Source organism: Pan troglodytes, chromosome 5, assembly GCF_028858775.2.
Source record: "Pan troglodytes isolate AG18354 chromosome 5, NHGRI_mPanTro3-v2.0_pri, whole genome shotgun sequence".
Taxonomy (NCBI): Eukaryota; Metazoa; Chordata; class Mammalia; order Primates; family Hominidae; genus Pan; species Pan troglodytes.
In genome coordinates this window covers 83,110,964-83,127,711 of record NC_072403.2, presented here as the reverse complement: position 1 = coordinate 83,127,711, position 16,748 = coordinate 83,110,964, and the positions used below count along the sequence as shown (strand labels likewise).

At 36.7% G+C, this 16,748-nt stretch overlaps 1 pseudogene; it reads right to left on the bottom strand.

Annotated features, from left to right (window-relative positions):
• Positions 1–14,167: 14,167 nt before the first annotated feature.
• LOC107975190 (acyl-protein thioesterase 1-like) lies at positions 14,168–15,095 on the bottom strand (annotated as a pseudogene).
• Positions 15,096–16,748: the final 1,653 nt, after the last annotated feature.

Below are 16,748 nucleotides of genomic sequence, written 5' to 3'. Positions count from 1 at the left end.
AATTGTCAGAAAAAAAAATGTGTCTATTTTTTCAGGGAGAGAGGATCAGTGGTTTACATCAGATTCTCATTGTTCTCATTGTGATTAACAAAAGGCTAAATTCCACTGAAATAAGCAAAGCCTGCTCGTAGATATTCTTCCTTCTATCCTTTCTTTCATTTCTTCCAGTATCTTCTAGATTCAAAATTCACTGGAAAGTACATTGAACTAGAAGTCACAAAACCCAGGAGCTACTTCCAATTCTATTATTTACTAACCATGTGGCTTTGGGCAAATAGCATTTCTCTTAGCGTTAGTTCTCTTATCCTAAAATATAGATAATAATGCCCTACAGTTCCCCACCAAATGGGGAGGGCATAGCCTGAGTTATCAGAAACCAATAGCCGATTCCCCTTTCCTGAATGGAGATAAACATAACAATAAATCAACATAATAATTAGAATGTAAAAGAAGAAATCACTTTCATAGTTAAGACATTTTAAAATTTCATTCATCATTTATGTAATGAAAAAGATGTCAAATCAGGAAAGGAAAAAATGTGATTTATTTTGTCAGTGGGGAGGACAGACACCCTGATTGCCAACCATGCCAGTTCAGAGTGACAGCCCTGGAAGGCTGCTCTCGGATAGTCATTCCTGTCAGCATTCTCACTGACATTCTTTATAAGATACATTTTGCTACCATTACATTAAATTTACCTTATGTTATAAATGATGGGAAAGTTTTTGTCTTAAAAATAGTCACTCCATCTGTATTCTGAAATTATTCTATTTCATCGCCATTGTGTATTGTGCTGTCTCAACCATGCACTGTAGTCCATTCCATATGGGACACATCAGAGTAGCAATCTTTTTGATGGTTCAAACCTCAAATAAAATAATGTATGCATAAAGATCCCTAAAGTATTTAGTTTAAGTGTTCTTGCACAAAATTCAACAATTTCTGAGTGATGCTTTTTCTCCCATTTTCTTCCTGTTCTTTCTCTCTCTCACTCATCCTCTCAATAACAGACAACAACAAAAAATCAATATAATAATAACTAGCTGTTAGTCTATTTTGTGTTGCTATAAAGGAATACCTGAGATTGGATAATTTATGAAGAAAAGAAGTTTATTTGGCTCTTGGTTATGCAGGCTGTGCAAGCATGGCACCAGCATCTGCTGGGCTTCGGATGAGGCTTCAGGAAGCGTTTACTCATGGAAGAAGGCAAAAGGGGAACAAATGTGTCTCATGGTGAGAGAGGAGGAGGTGCCAGGCTCTTTCAACAACCAGCTCTCACATGAACAAATAGAGTGAGAACTCTCATTCATTACCATGGGGAAGGCACCAACCCGTTCATGAGGGATCCACCCGCATGACCAAAACAACTCCCATTAGGCTCCTGCCCCAACATTGGGGACCACGTTTCAACGTGACATTGGGAAGGGAACAAATTTCCAAACTATATCACTAGCGTATAGTAGAACTTACTATCTGCCAACCATTCCACTCAACGCTAATAAACATATTTATTACATTAATGGATTCATGATCAATGTATTATTTCATTTAATGTTCTTTACAACCCTATGAGGTAGGTACTATTAATAATCCATTTTAAAGCCAAGGAAACTGAAGCACAGAGAGGCTAAGTCATTCTTGACATAAATGCTAAGTGATGGAGCTAAAATTAAAACTCTAGATATTAGGCTTCTGAGTCTCAAGCATCAAACACAATGTAATGAATGTGAAATAAGGATAGGACACTAGCATTCTTTCAGTTGTCAACAAGTATTTCTTGATTGTGTAGAAAGTGGTAGATCCTGTCCTATGGTGCTGGAACTATGAAGGTAAGTAAGATGTAATCCCAGCTCTCAAGAAGCTTACAGTCTATTTCTGTGCTGTCCAATATGGTAGCCCCAAACCACCATGTAGTTACTTTAATTTAAATTTAAGGAATTTTAATAAATAATGTAAATTAAATATTTATAATTTACACTTAAGATATAAATTATGATAAACTAAACTAAAACAATTTAATTGAATATAATTAAAATTAAATAAAACTTAAAATTTAGTTTTTGGTCATACTAGCCATATTTTGGATGCTTAATAGCCACATGTGACTAGCGGCTGCCATACTAGACAGCACAGATTAGAACATTTTCATCATTGCAGCATGTTCTATAGGAAGTGCTGGGTGTGCTTGTGTAGGGGTGGGGGGATCAAGTAAACAGGGAACTTTTCAGTAGCTTGTATCAGCGCTATGCAGAGTGACAGGGTGCCTTAGGAGCACAGAAAAGGGGACACCTGACTCAAGCCACAGGACTTAGAAGTAGAAATGCTTTTCAGTGCAGGTGAATAGATCTAAGCCAAGATCCAGAAGGTTAAGTGAGAATTAGGCAGACAAAGTGAGGGAATGGATATTTTAGGCAGAGGTAAGATGTTTCTTAGCTATTTTTTAGCATGACTCTTCCAGATCAAATATTTGGTACTTAAGTACTATTCCCAAAGAATCTGAAATATTAAGGCGAAAATACCTGAGAGCTCAGGATGGAAATGGGTCATGGGATGGGGAAAGGAAACGCCCATCCTCATCCTGATGTTTTATACTCTGCCCTACAGCAATGCTGAGCTGCCAGCAAACAGGCACAGTCTCCTCCAGCTTTTATCAGGCAGCCGCATTAATCAGAGACTTTCAACTATCATTCCATACTACAGCAATGTGAAATGCTCCAGGCTGTCACCTAGTCCTTTCAGGGTAGTTTCTCTTTATTTTATTTTAGTCCCTTTTCTTAAAATGTAGGGACTGTCAGAATGCAGTGACAATTATGAGAATTTCAAAGGTGACTTTGCCTACCAAGCCACGTTCCTAACAGCCTGATGGAGTGAATCATATCACTCATTATTTTCATGAGAAAGAATGCTGTAGTGTGGCGATTTACAGAAAAGGTTATTGAATATTGAGGTAATAATATTGTAACTTTTCCTCCATATTTCAAGAGCATAAGTTGGAAACTGTCATTAATATGGTAAAATCATAGATATTAACAAGGATTTAATAAGTTATACACACACACAAAAATCCATTCTCAAAGGAATACATTCAGAAGAATACTATTCATTACTTCATTGGCAAAGGATTATATGAATTCAAAAAGGAATTAAAACTGAATGACTTATGAGACTAAGTAGGAAGATATACAAATTTTCACTTTTAGGCCATCAATTTTCATTTTTCTGAGTTGAATAAGACTAAGGGGATTTTTAACTGAAAATAAACTTGGACATACAGGTTTGTCTTAACCTAAATTGGCCCCATGTTTTCTTTAATCTTTATTTACCTAGAAAGGCCCATGACTCTTTTTTCAAATTAGATTCTGTTTTTTTTTCTTCTTACATAAAAAGACAACAGGAGAGGGAAGGCAGGGATAATTTCTGGGATCAAATATTTAAATTTTGTTGTCTCCTGAAATGTTTTTATTTCATAAATAGCCTCAGTGTGTGCCTCTGTAGTTATTGTTTCAGCCTACTGTTCTACAAACTAGAAGTAACCTCAACCATAAAACTCAGTATATTTATTATTATTTAATATTTTAATGCATTATTTAGCAAACGCATTCCATTTGTTAAACTTTTGTAGTACACAAAGCAGTATCCTATTTATCACCCTGGATCCACACAAGAGCCCTTTAACGTAGGCAAAACAATTAGCATTGCTGCCATTTTAGCAAAGAGAAAGTCTTGCTAGACTGAGAGAAAGTCTCAGCTAGGCTAAAATCGTGGCCCAAGATCATGGAACTGGTCCTCAAACAGAGTCTCAAGATTCAGTGCTCTTTTCACTTTGAGCCAATAAATCTGGGGAAATAGAACAGCAACTAAACTAATAACTGTCATTCAAGGTCAGTCTGTTCATCTTAATTAACACAGGCTGGGAAGGCACAATCATTGATGGGTTCCTCTCCTTGAAGTTACATTATTGGCCTAGCTGGTTGTGATAGTGATTGGAAAAACAGAAACCAGCTCTAACGAGAAATATGTAACCTGGGTACAAATGAGTGGTGGCTCTGGAAACTCCAGCAAAGGCACGTACTCTGCAGTGGAAGCATGAGAAGGGAATGCTGGGGTGGGAAGGAACACTGTAAGCCTGGAAAAGCAGCAGCACACATTTCTGATACTATTCCAAGGCTCTCATCCTTCTACTACAAGAGGAGGCATTGGTGACTCTATTGATTAAGAGAAGAGCACAATGGAGCTGGAAAATGCCATAGAAATAATTTCTTTCAACCTCTTAATAAAGAAAGAAATGGATTTAAACAGGTTCTTCACCACCCCAGTGTCCCACAGCTTGACAAAGCCAGGACTAGAACCAATATCCTCGAACTGCAAGTGCAATGCTTTTTAACAGAGACTTTAATTCAGCATTAACCAAACTGTTCCATACAGCTTGAATATCCTGTGAGATGTGAACAGATACTTCTATAAATAAAGAAAACAAATAAATAAGGAAGGTTAGGCTTCCACATGCAAATAAGTTTGGTTAATGCAGTTAATCACTATTTTAAAACTTTATTTACTGTAAAAATTCTCAGAACCTTTACATGATAATATGCACTATGTATTTTTAAGGGCAGCAGATATATTATGTATGATTTCCCCAATTTCTTTTTTACCATGGAACATTTCTTTGAGGAAAATCCTACTACTATCTATATCACAGGATATTACATTTCCACAGAGTATAGTTTGGGAAAAGCAGGTCTAATGTTATGAAATGTTCTCAATGGACTTTCCAGAGTTCATCTGAGTGAGTTTTCATGTTTTTTTTGTTTTAATGTTTGAAAATAGGGAATAAAAAGAAATAGTCTCAGCTTCTGGCAGCACAACTCTCTTTCTACAAAGAACTAGAAAATAATTTTATTAAATGTCTAGGCTCAAAGAAAGTAAGAACTGTCTTCAAGGGAGTCCTCCACTTCTAAAAAATACCATGAGCTAAAACCTGAGCACTGGGCCATATGTACATGCGAGTGCATGCACACAAATACATGCGCACACACGCGCGCGCACACACACACACTCCTAGGAGAAAGGAAGGCAGGGATGCCCTAAAGAAAAAGGCTGATATCGGCACGACACTCAGGAGAATAAGCCTTGACACAGAGGCAATAAGGACAAGCTGAACCTGAGGCTGAATTAAATTGAATTAAATTACAGACTCAGTGAAGATGCTAAATGGTAGCATATTCTGGCATCTAGCAGAAGCAAAAGTAAATTTTCGAAAAAGAAAAATATCCTCAATATAAGTCTTAGAATCACCGCAGGTTTGGATAGACCAGTTGTGGGCTCAAATCAGAATCACTGAACATAAGGAAACAAACAAGCATGAATGAAAGGCAGCAAGGAAAAAAAAAAGATTTCAGTCTCCAAGAATTTCATATACAACAATTATAAGAAAAATATTATAAAATAATTATGTAAGCAACATTTTTTTAGAAAACATAAAAGAATGGACTTCCACTTCCAGGAATACAAAGTAGGACATACTTTTTCCTTACTATTTTCACTAAGTACAACTAAAACCCCAAGCCATTATACAACAAACATAAGAAGCCTATAAAAGGTAAAGAAAAGGAAGCAAACCAGCTAAAAATCACGGGACCCAAGAAACAATAAGCCCCATGTGGTTTTTTTGCTTCATATATTCCAGGCTTTGAGCTAACGAATCCAGCAACCCAGATACACCAGTGGGTACAGATAAGAAAAAAGTTCCAACAAAATCTGATTTCTGTAGCCAATAGTCCAGCAAAGGAGCAGCCTATCAAGACAGAAAACTTCTAGATGATAACTACTCTATCCCTGTCAAACACCAGAGGAAAACAGTGTGGCCGCATACCCAACCACACCAACAAAGGACAAGTAGGGCCTAGACTTCTACCTTCCAGTGTTGTTATGAGGCCCCCAAACACTCCCTCCAGAGTGATGTTAGAGATGACTAAGTAGGGAAACAGGCTTTTATCCCCATTAGCCAATAACAATTTCCTTACCCATGGTGCTAGTGGAAACCACATATCATCCTAGACTTCTGTCCACACCCAGTAGTAGCAAGATACCATTCTGAATCCCCACTGATACGGTGTCAGAATAGGCCTAGTGGAGAATTAAGATTTTTTTCACCATCACAGTGGTGATGGGGCCACAGCCACTATGGTGTTAGCGGAGATCACGTGGGAAGCCAGAACTACCACTCACTCCTAGCAGTAATGAGAAGCTTCACTATTGCTGTCAAAGGAAACTGAGTGGGAAACCTGGACTTTTATTTCCACATGTTTTTAACAAAGAAACATCCCTCCCTTTCCCTACTGGAGTGGTATTAGAAGGGAAAAATCACATCTTACTTATATGGGAGAAACAAGTAGAATGACAGCAGATTTCTTATGATAAATCATAGGAGCCAGAGGAAAAAGTAGCAGAATGTTTTTTCAACTGCTGAAAGGAAGTGTCAACTGAGAATCCTAACTAGCAAAAATATACTTCAGTAATAGAGAGAAAATCAAGACATTCTCAAATGAAGGAAATGAAGAAAAACTAAGAAAATCTGTCACCAGCAGACCTACCCCATATGAAAAGCTAATTAAAATTCACTGTGGCTGGGCACGGTGGCTCATGCCTGTAATCCCAGCACTTTGGGAGGCCGAGGTGGGTGGATCACCTGAGGTCAGGAGTTCGAGACCAGCCTGGCCAACATGGCAAAACCCCATCTCTACTAAAAATACAAAAATTAGCCAGGTGTGGTAGCATGTGCCTGTAGTCCCAGCTACTCGGGAGGCTGAGGTAGGAGAATCTCTTGAACCTGGGAGACAGAGGTTACAGGGAGCCAAGACCACACCACTGCACTCCAGCCTGGGTGACAGAGCGAGACACCATCTCAAAAAAAATTAAAAAAAAAATTCACTGAACAGAAAGAAGACAATAAAAGAAGGAAACTTGAAATATCAAACAGGAAGAAAGAACACAGTTGGCAAAAATATGGATAAATACTACTAACTTTCTTCCTCCTAAGTTTTTTTAAAAGTTGTATTTCACAAAAAGTAATATTATATGGTGTCGTTCTAAATGTATATATAGAAAACATTTAAAACAATTATAAATAGAGTGGGGTAAAAGGACATAAAAGGAGGTAATTTTCTATATTTCACTTGAACTGGTAATTTTATGACACCAGTAGACAGTGACAATTCTGTATATAAAATGTAATACTTAGAGTAACCACTAAAAAAGTTATATAAAAAGGTATACTCAAAAGCTCTACAGAAACATCAAAATGGAATTATAAGTAATGTTCAAATATCCCATAGGAAGGTGTAAAAAAGAAAGCAGAAAAGTTAAAAGCAGAGAAAACAAATAGAAAACAAAAAATAAGATGACAAACTTAAGTCCTAATATATGAAAAATGATAGGAAATATAAATGGCCTAAATACATAAATTAGAATACAGATTAGCAAAGCAAATTTAAATCCACCAAAAGACATAAAAATCTTAAATGTGCGTATGCCAAACAAAAGAGCTAAAAACAAATGTGAAGCAAAAACTGATAGAACTAAAGGAGAAATACACAATCCTCAATTATAGTAGAAGACTCCAACACTGCTCTCAACACTTAATGAGACAGCTAGATAGAAATCAGCAAGAACATAAAAGAACTCAACATTATCATCCAACACAACCTAATTGACATTTATAGAATACTCCACCCACCAACAACTGAATACACATTACTTTCAAGTTTCCGTAGAACATATATAAAGTAGACAATATCTGGGACATAAAAATACCTCAACAAATTTAAAATAATAATATTTAAACTTATACAGTGTGTTCTCCAACCACAACATAATCAACCTAGAAATTAATAACCAAAAAAAAAAAAAAAATCTCCAAACACTTGGAAACCCAACAATACATTTTTAAATAGGCTGTATGTCAGAGAGGGTGCCTCAAGGAATTTTTTTAAAAATATACATTGACTGAATGAAAATAAAAATAAAGTATTTCAAAATTTGTGGAACATGACTAAAACAGTGAAGAAAGGGAAATTAATACCTCTGAATGCATAGAATGGAAAAGAAAAAAAGTGCCAAATTAATCATGTAAGGTCCCACCTCAAAAACCTAGAAAAACAGAAAGCAAAATAAACCCAAGGCAAGCCGAAGGAGGAAGGTAATAAAGATAAGAGCAGGAATCACTGAAGTAAAACAGAAAAGCATTAGAAAATGTAAATAAATCAATGAGCTTGTTCCTTGAAAAGATCAATAAAATTAACAAATCTGTAGCAGAACTGACAAATAAAAAAAGAGAAAAGATGCAACCCTATGTTTATACAAAAACCTGTTCATATATGTTATTAGCATATTTATTTGTGACAACCAAACCTGGAATCAGTCCAGATATTCAGCAACAGGTGAATGGTTAAACAAACTGTGGTATATCCATTCATGCAATACTCCTTAGCAGTGAAAAGGAATGAACTATGGGTACACACAGCAACCTGGATGAATTTCCAGCAAATTATGAAGTGAAAAAGTCAATCTCACATGTTATAGAATACATGATTCCATTTATGTAACATTCCTGAAAGTGACAAAATTATTGATTTCCAGGAGTCAAAGCCAGGATGATGTGGGAGGGAACTGGGTGTGGCTATAAAAAGGTAACATGAGGGACCCTTGTGATGATGGAAATGTTCTATATATTAACTGTATCAATGTCAATATCCTGGGTGTAATATTGTCCTATAGTTTGGCAAGATATTATCATTGTATAGTATCTTGTATTATTTCTTACAACTGCATGTGAATCTATAATTGTCAAAAAATGACAATTTAAAGCATATAGTAAATAGGTAAAAGAATAAAATAAAAACAGACTACAAAAATGGTCAAAAATATTTTCTTTTATTTTATTTTCTTCAACTTGTATTTTAAGTTCAGGGGTATATGTGCAGGATGTGCAGGGCTTTACATACTCCTGGGGCCGGAGTATGTAAAACTCCTGGGTCTCTATGTGTGACTGAGTGGCTGCTCTGCGGCGACTCCACACAAGTCTGTGTATCGGACCCAAGGCCCTGGTGATATGGGCTCACGACAGGATCTCCGGATCCGTGGGTTGCAAAGTTTCCCAGGCAGGTCACACAATCACTCACCGCTTCCCTTGGCTGGGGGTGGGGGTTCATTTGGCTCCGTGTGGCTCCCAGGTGGGCCAATGTCCACCAACCCCGCTCCTGCTTTCCTCGGTTCCATGTGGGTCAAGTTGTTTGCCTAGTCAGTCCCAATGTGAGAACCTGGATATTTCAGTTGAAGGTGCTGAATTCACTCATCCCTTTTCATTCCCCTCTGTGAGTGCTGCAGACCACACCTGCTTTTGATCAGTCATCTTGTTTGTTCCAAAAATATCTTTAAATTAGATCAGGCCAAGTGTGGTGGCTCACACTTATAATCACAGCAATTTGAGAGGCCACGGCAGGCAGATAGCTTGAGCCCAGGAGTTTGAGACCAGCCTGAGAAACATGATGAAACCTTCCTATAAAAAATACAAAAAATTAGCCGGGCATGGTGGTACATGCCTATAGTCTCAGCTACTCAGGAGGCTGAGGATTACTTGAGCCTGGGAGGTTGAGGATGCAGTGAGCCGAGATCATGCCACTGCACTGCAGCTTGGGTGACAAAGCGAGTTTCTGTCTCAAAAGAAATTAAATCAAATTAAATTGGAACTTTTAGCATCTTTTGCTTCCTCTTTAATCACCAAAATTCCTCTCTCTAAGGAATAAGACATAAAAATTGCTGCTCTAACTTTGTCTAGGGGGAGAAAAGGGCCAAGAAGCCAAGGTACCGCTCTACCCAAACACACAGAACTGGCTCTTCTCCTTATAGTTCTAGTGTAAACAATTGCTGCAAATCTAAGAGCAAAAGGCTTCTGCCAGTCCCCTCGGTACTAATCCTTTAAGTTCAGTTTTTCATAAATTATGTCAATTGGAATCTGTCTAAATAACTTCTTAGGGCTGCCGGCAACATGTGGGACTTCTTACATCTCTTGCAGTCTGAAGCTACAAAGAACAATTTCTAAAAATTCTTTAGCATGCTCTCTAGTATTAGGAAGAATGTGAAGATGCCCAGATCTGCGATGCCATCGGCAGCAGAGGTAATTTACTAGGAAAACAAGCTCAAGCAGCAGAGGCAAAGGCTGATTTTCAGGTTGGCTTCCCTACCTGTCATCTTCCTCTTGACGTGTGAACATTTTTAAATGTCAAAGGGGTCATTCAGCAAGTTACAGAGACAAGAAGCCCTAGGGAAGAAAATATAGTTCTCCTCCTAACCTGGTCAACCTTCTCTATTACATATTTCCTTCAAGCACAGTAATCGCTTTCACTCTCACATTACCAACTCCCCTCATTGCTCCTTCCTATATCTTTTCAAATCAAGTCTCTAGAATTTTACAGATGAAAATCTAACCAAATCCCCTATTGTTACTGTTATGAATGACACCTTTCATACATCAGAGCCAACATCCACTCTTTTCTCTGGTGCAGCAGACAGACATTTGATGTCAAATACAACAGGATAAAATGAAAAGTACATGGAAGAAGAAGAAACATACATGTTGTTCCTAGTTGACAGTACAATGTAAAAAGGTAGGGACTGAATCACTTGATTGTCTTAATTATACTCACATTTTTCCAGACAGCACTTGGCACAGGCTTCAATATGCTATGTAGAGAAATTTAAAATTTAAGTCCATGGAGTAAAATCATATGGTTTAGAATGCTTTGCTTTCAGAATAGAAGTGTCTATCTGTAAAGCAACCTCCTTTTTTTTCCAAAAGAAACACTATGAAAAGAAGAGAGCATCTTCTATTTTTTTAACATTTCAATAGCATATTAGTAAGCAAAGTAGAAGTGAGTTTTATTAGATACATAATAAATAACTTTCCTTTGGACTAGAACCTCTTGAAAATGCCCTCACTAGAAGTCAGTAGTTTCGGTTTGTGTGTAGTCTCTTGTGGAAAGTTTAATATTCATTCAAGGAGTCACCAAAGAACATTAATAGGTCCAGGACTCATTAGTTGTATAACCATATATTAGCTATGTAATCACTTATCGGCCCCATGACTGGGAAAATCACCTTTCCTCTCTCTATTGCAATTTTCAATTGATTCCAACCTGTCCCTACATACTTCTTGAGGATTATGAGCAAGCAGGCTCTATTTTATATCGATAATACTGAATTTCACATTCCATTCCATTCCATTCTAATCTATTCCACAATATGAATTAATTAGTTTATGACCCAATTCAAAATGCTATGAGGAAAAAAATGCATATTTCTTAAACTCAGTGTTTGATAAATTATGTCTACTTGAAATAAAATCATGGTAGTAAAGGTTTCAATTAGAAATAATTTCTTCAACTCTAAACAGATTGCAAGAAAATGTGGTATGTGGGCAGAATGTGCAGAGATAAATGACTAATGGGGAAAAGTCATTTATCAGTTGATTCCTAGGAACTTGGATTTGGAAAAGACCTTAAAGAACATTTGGTCCAATGAAAGAATTTGTCTCCAGCAGCCAGAATACATGGTTTTCTCATAAGTTAATGAACACTTCATTTGATTAGTCTAAGACTGTGTTAGGCAGTTCTTTCATTCCTGGGCAGCTTACTTAGAAATGTCTTTTTTTCTGGTGAACCAGTTTCCCTACTTCTAACTGCCAAACTTAGACCTTAATTCTGCCCTTGGTGTAAGGCAGAAACAATGTTATCCCTTTCCCACCTGATAGCCCTGCCCAGTATTTGTAGACAGTCAGTCTGGCTTCCGTAATCTTCTTGGTTGTCAGTTAAATAACCCTTATGTGAAAGTGCTGGCATATCCAGTCTGTTTATAACAAAATCAACTTAACCATAATATGCTGCTTTGAAAATACCCCACAAAGAGTCAGAGTATAGTTTCAGGAAAACCATATTATTGGGTGTCAGAAAGTTTGGAGTTGGGTGTTGGCCCTAACACTTTCTACATGTGTAACCTTGGGGAAGTCCTCTAGCATCTAAGTGCTTGTACTGCCCTTGTAATGTGTTGTTACTGTATTAGTCCATTTCATACTGCTCTGAAGAAATACTTGAGACTGGGTAATTTCTAAAGAAAAAGAGGTTTAATGAACTCACAGTTCCACATGGTTAGAGAGGCCTCAAAATCATGGCAGAAGGTGAAGGAGGAGCAAAGGTACATCTTATATGGTGGCAGGCAAGAGAGCGTGTGCAGGGGATCTGCGCTTTATAAACCATCAGATGTCATGAGACTTATTCACTATCACGAGAACAGCACAGGAAAAAACCATCCCCATCATTTAATTACCTCTGACCGTGGGGATTCTGGGAGCTACAATTCAAGATGAGATTTGGGTGTGGACACAGCCAAATTATATCAGTTATCAAAGTTAAGCTAATTTTATCAAATGATTGGCTAGTATTCCCTTTTTTCTATAATCTGGAAGGATCTGTGTAAGAAGTCTGTTTTAAGTGATGAAGAAAGTAAAGTTCCATAAAGCAACAAATAGCATTTTAGTAAGTTTCTGATAGAGAAAATCTCTTTCTTTTTTTTTTCAGAATTAAATTTTATTTCACAGTGATAGAAACCATGAAAAACATTTACATTTTCCCATGTTACAGCACAACATTTCAACGGAATATTTCTTGCCGTAAATAATATCTTGCTGATTTGTAGAAGTGAAATAACAGTTTATGTTCTTCAAGGTAAAGAAAAATGACATAGTAAATGATTGTTTAAAATTTTTAAATCCAGACATAAACATATGGCTTCATTATTAACATCCTATATAGTCCATTACTAAATTATTTCCATTATCAATTAGCACCCATTTATAAAGATGCATTCTTAATATTGTTTTGGTCAGCTGGAATATAGCAGAAAAATTAACACAGTTCAGAAATATCAAGCATACATTTTTGCTACATATTAATCTGTATGGTAACTACACTTTATGTATAGGGTTCTGACTAGCCTTTATTACCCATAAGTTTGTTTTCAAATAATTTTTACCAGTAATCTGGAAATTTTGACAATTTAAAATGATTGCTATTTTTATGTTTGCCTGAAAAACTAATACAAAAAATAATCTGACTAAAGTGAAAATTTCAAATAAGTCCACTGGCAGATGAAAGTAAAGCAAAAAATTACAATAGATTCCTCATCTTCTACAGTAGTTGGTTTCAAACATGTGTACAAAGTAAACTCTATGCTATGGGAAGATGAAATCATCTTAGAAGTTAGTTTTTAAGATCAGTCTTAAAGATATTTCAGAACATACTAGAATATGATCTAATTATTCTTTAAGTTGTTTACAGAAAAATAAAACCACAGAATTATTCCTGTTACCTGGGTTGAAGATCCTAATAGCTAGGTGTAAATTTGGATAAGGTACAGTAATTCGAAATAAGTAGTGCATGAAGTTTTAATGTCTGGTTTCTCTATAAAGCATAAAGAGATTTTAAATACCTTATATCTGTGACTCAGAATGTCAAATTACAGCATGTATTGACAGTAGCTGTCTATGGCAGAGAGGCAATACTTGGTCTGCTATGAAGGACAATAAAGAAAAAACAAACTTTTTTTTTTTCTTCAGAGAAAAGAGTATTAAATAGAAATAATATCAGGGAAAATAAAAGCCTGGTCCCAAAATAAAAGGGCCATTAATTGAAGGAACGATTTTACTTTTTCTTGACAATAAACAGCATTATCCCTATTATTAGGGATAATGTAATACCACCTCATTCTTATTATGTATTATAATCATTATGTATATATGAACACATATATAAAAATACAGACACTGCATAGTGACTAAGCAATTTTGGAATAAATCCATAGACTAAGTCACAGCATGCATAAATTGTTTATATCTTAACTGCTCATTTATACCTGAACAAATTTTCATTAAGCATACTGCTAATTTTCAAATGATGTGATAAAAAATCTGGTGGCAGTACTGTATTATTTTGCTGAATTACATTTGACAAAAAAGAAGCTACCTGCTTCATCTATTCTAATATAGTAGATCCTGGGTCGTCTTATAAGAATACATGTATAGAAACTTAAAAGATCATAAATTTCTCGTGAGGAGACATTATTTGATCTGTGTTATTGGCATGTATTTGCAAAACATTTTAACACTGCAAAACATTAGAAATTTGAAGAGTGGGCATGGGAAAAGGTTTATACTCTACTACAATGATGCTGGTGTACTTCTACACAAGGCCTCTTAGTGACATCAATCAATTGGAGGTAGGAGTTTATCAATGAATTGCTTGACATCCATCATTTCCTGTTGACACGAACTGTGCATCATACCTTCATAGGTTTTAAAGGTCACATTGGCTGGATTCACCAATGTTTTTTAGTTTTTCAACCGTAAGAGAACCAAACATCAGGGGAACCAAAGGGTCACAATCCCCGTGGCACTGGAGAATAGAAATATCTCTATTAGCACCACCGATAGGACCCTGTGGAAAAGAAGCCCAAAGTGGAAGCCAGCAATTGAGTGCAGTGACACCTGCCAGTTTCTGGTGCGTGGTAAGGGCAGTATATAAAGATAAAGCTCCTCCCTGAGAAAACCCTCCCAAAATAATTCTGTTAGAAGGAATGCCATTCTTCACTTCTTGATCAATCAAAGCTGTTATATTTTCTGCTGCCTGTTTAATCCCAGATTCATCCTCCTGTGAATCTGGTGAAAGCCCAATAATATCAAACCAGGAAGGCATAGCCATGTTCATATTTAATGTTAACAGGCCTAACAGGTGCATGCGGGCAGATATATTTGATATGTGAATTTCTGATACCTGCAAAGTCTTCTGCCCATCCGTGCCCAGTATCTCCCAATCCATGCAGGAAAATCACCGCAGCGTGGCCTTCCGGGCGGCGGGCACGATGGCGGGCAGCGGGGTTGACATGTTATTGCCGCACATACACCGCCTCAGCTCACAGCGCAAGCGGAAGGAAGAGCAGGCGCCCGGCCGCTGCCCAAGGGCGTGCGAGCGGCGAGTCCCGGCCGGCCCCACCGGCGAGAAGATCTCTTTCTAACTCACATTTATTCTGATATTAATTAAGAATTACAAATTGTACCTCTATTCTAGTTTGAGTACTATAAGACTTTTTTAGTCACAGGGAAATTACAAGATAATTATCTGGGAATTTCAATGAAAAGAGCTAAGCTGTAAGAACAGAGTTTTCCAGCACTTCTAACCATCATCCAATTTTAGGTAATTGGATACGCACACATATACATAAAAATGCAACAAAAATTATATAATACATACTCTTACTATTTGCAATGCACAGTGATATTTTGGATTCTAGTTTGGTCTATATCTTTGTAGAAACATTCTGGTTGTGGCTGACATGGTTGATTTCATGACCCATTAATGTGTCACCAAATATAGCTTTAACACTCTAAGGGTCTTGGGATTTGTTTCAGACCATGACATTAATTCTCTGTATGACCCAAGTTGTTAATTTCTCTGTGTCTCAATTTCCTATAAAATTCCACTAAGCTTATATTTTTGCTGAAAGTATAATATGATACATATGTCTTAAGATTATTTTGAAGGAGGCAAAAAAACTTTTAAAAGTAAAAAGGTTGAATTCAGGGATTATTATCAGAGTCATAGCTACTCCAGCAACCAAACTTTATGTCATAATACAGAAGTGTGGAGTTGGGAAGCAATTTTAAATAATGAGTTTTAAGGATTATGTAAAACGTGCAACTACCATATGACCCAGCAATTGAACCCTTGGGCATTTATTTCAGAGAAATAAAAACTTCTGTTCACATACAAACCTGTATGTGAATGTTCATAAAAGCTTTATTTGTCATAGCCTAAAACTGGAATCAGCTCAGATATCCTTCAACAGGTGAATGGTTAAACAAAGTGATACATCTATACCATGGGATACTTACTTAGCAATAAGAAGGAACTAACTATTGGTACATGTAGCCACTAAGATGAATCTCCAGAGAGTAATGTTGAGGTTTTTTTTTTTAAAGCCAATCTCCAAAAATTACATACTATAGGCTTCCATTTATGTAATATTTTTGAAAAGACAAAAATTTAGAAATGGAGAAGAGATGAGCTGTTGCCAATGGTTAGGATCAGGACAGGGCTGGAGGAATGGAGTTGAGTGTGGTTATAAAAGGGAGACAGGACAGGTACTTTTGGTGATGGAGCTGTTGTGTGTTGTGACTCTGATGGTTAGTACAGGAGCCTTCACATTTGATAAACTTGAATAGAACTAAACACACATGTGCATCAACATGAGTACACAAAAAACTGGGGAAACTTGAATAAGACAGGTAGATTGATTCAATGTCAATAACCTGCTTGTGTTATTGGACTATAGCACTGCAAGATGTTACCAGTAGTGGAAACTGCATAAAGGATATATGGGAGCTCCATGTATTATTGCTTACAACTAGATGTGAATCTATAATTATCTCAATAAAAACTCAATTAAAAATAGATTATTCAGAAGTTGTAGTACTCCCCTCTGTAAATACTCTCCTCTGCATGTGTGCTCACACACACACACAGACACACAAACACACACACACATACCTCTTCAGATCAGGGATACACTCCCAAACGATCTCTCTAAAGACCCAAGGTTAAGAATTCCTGTCTCTCTTTATGCCACTTCCACCTCAGCCCTTG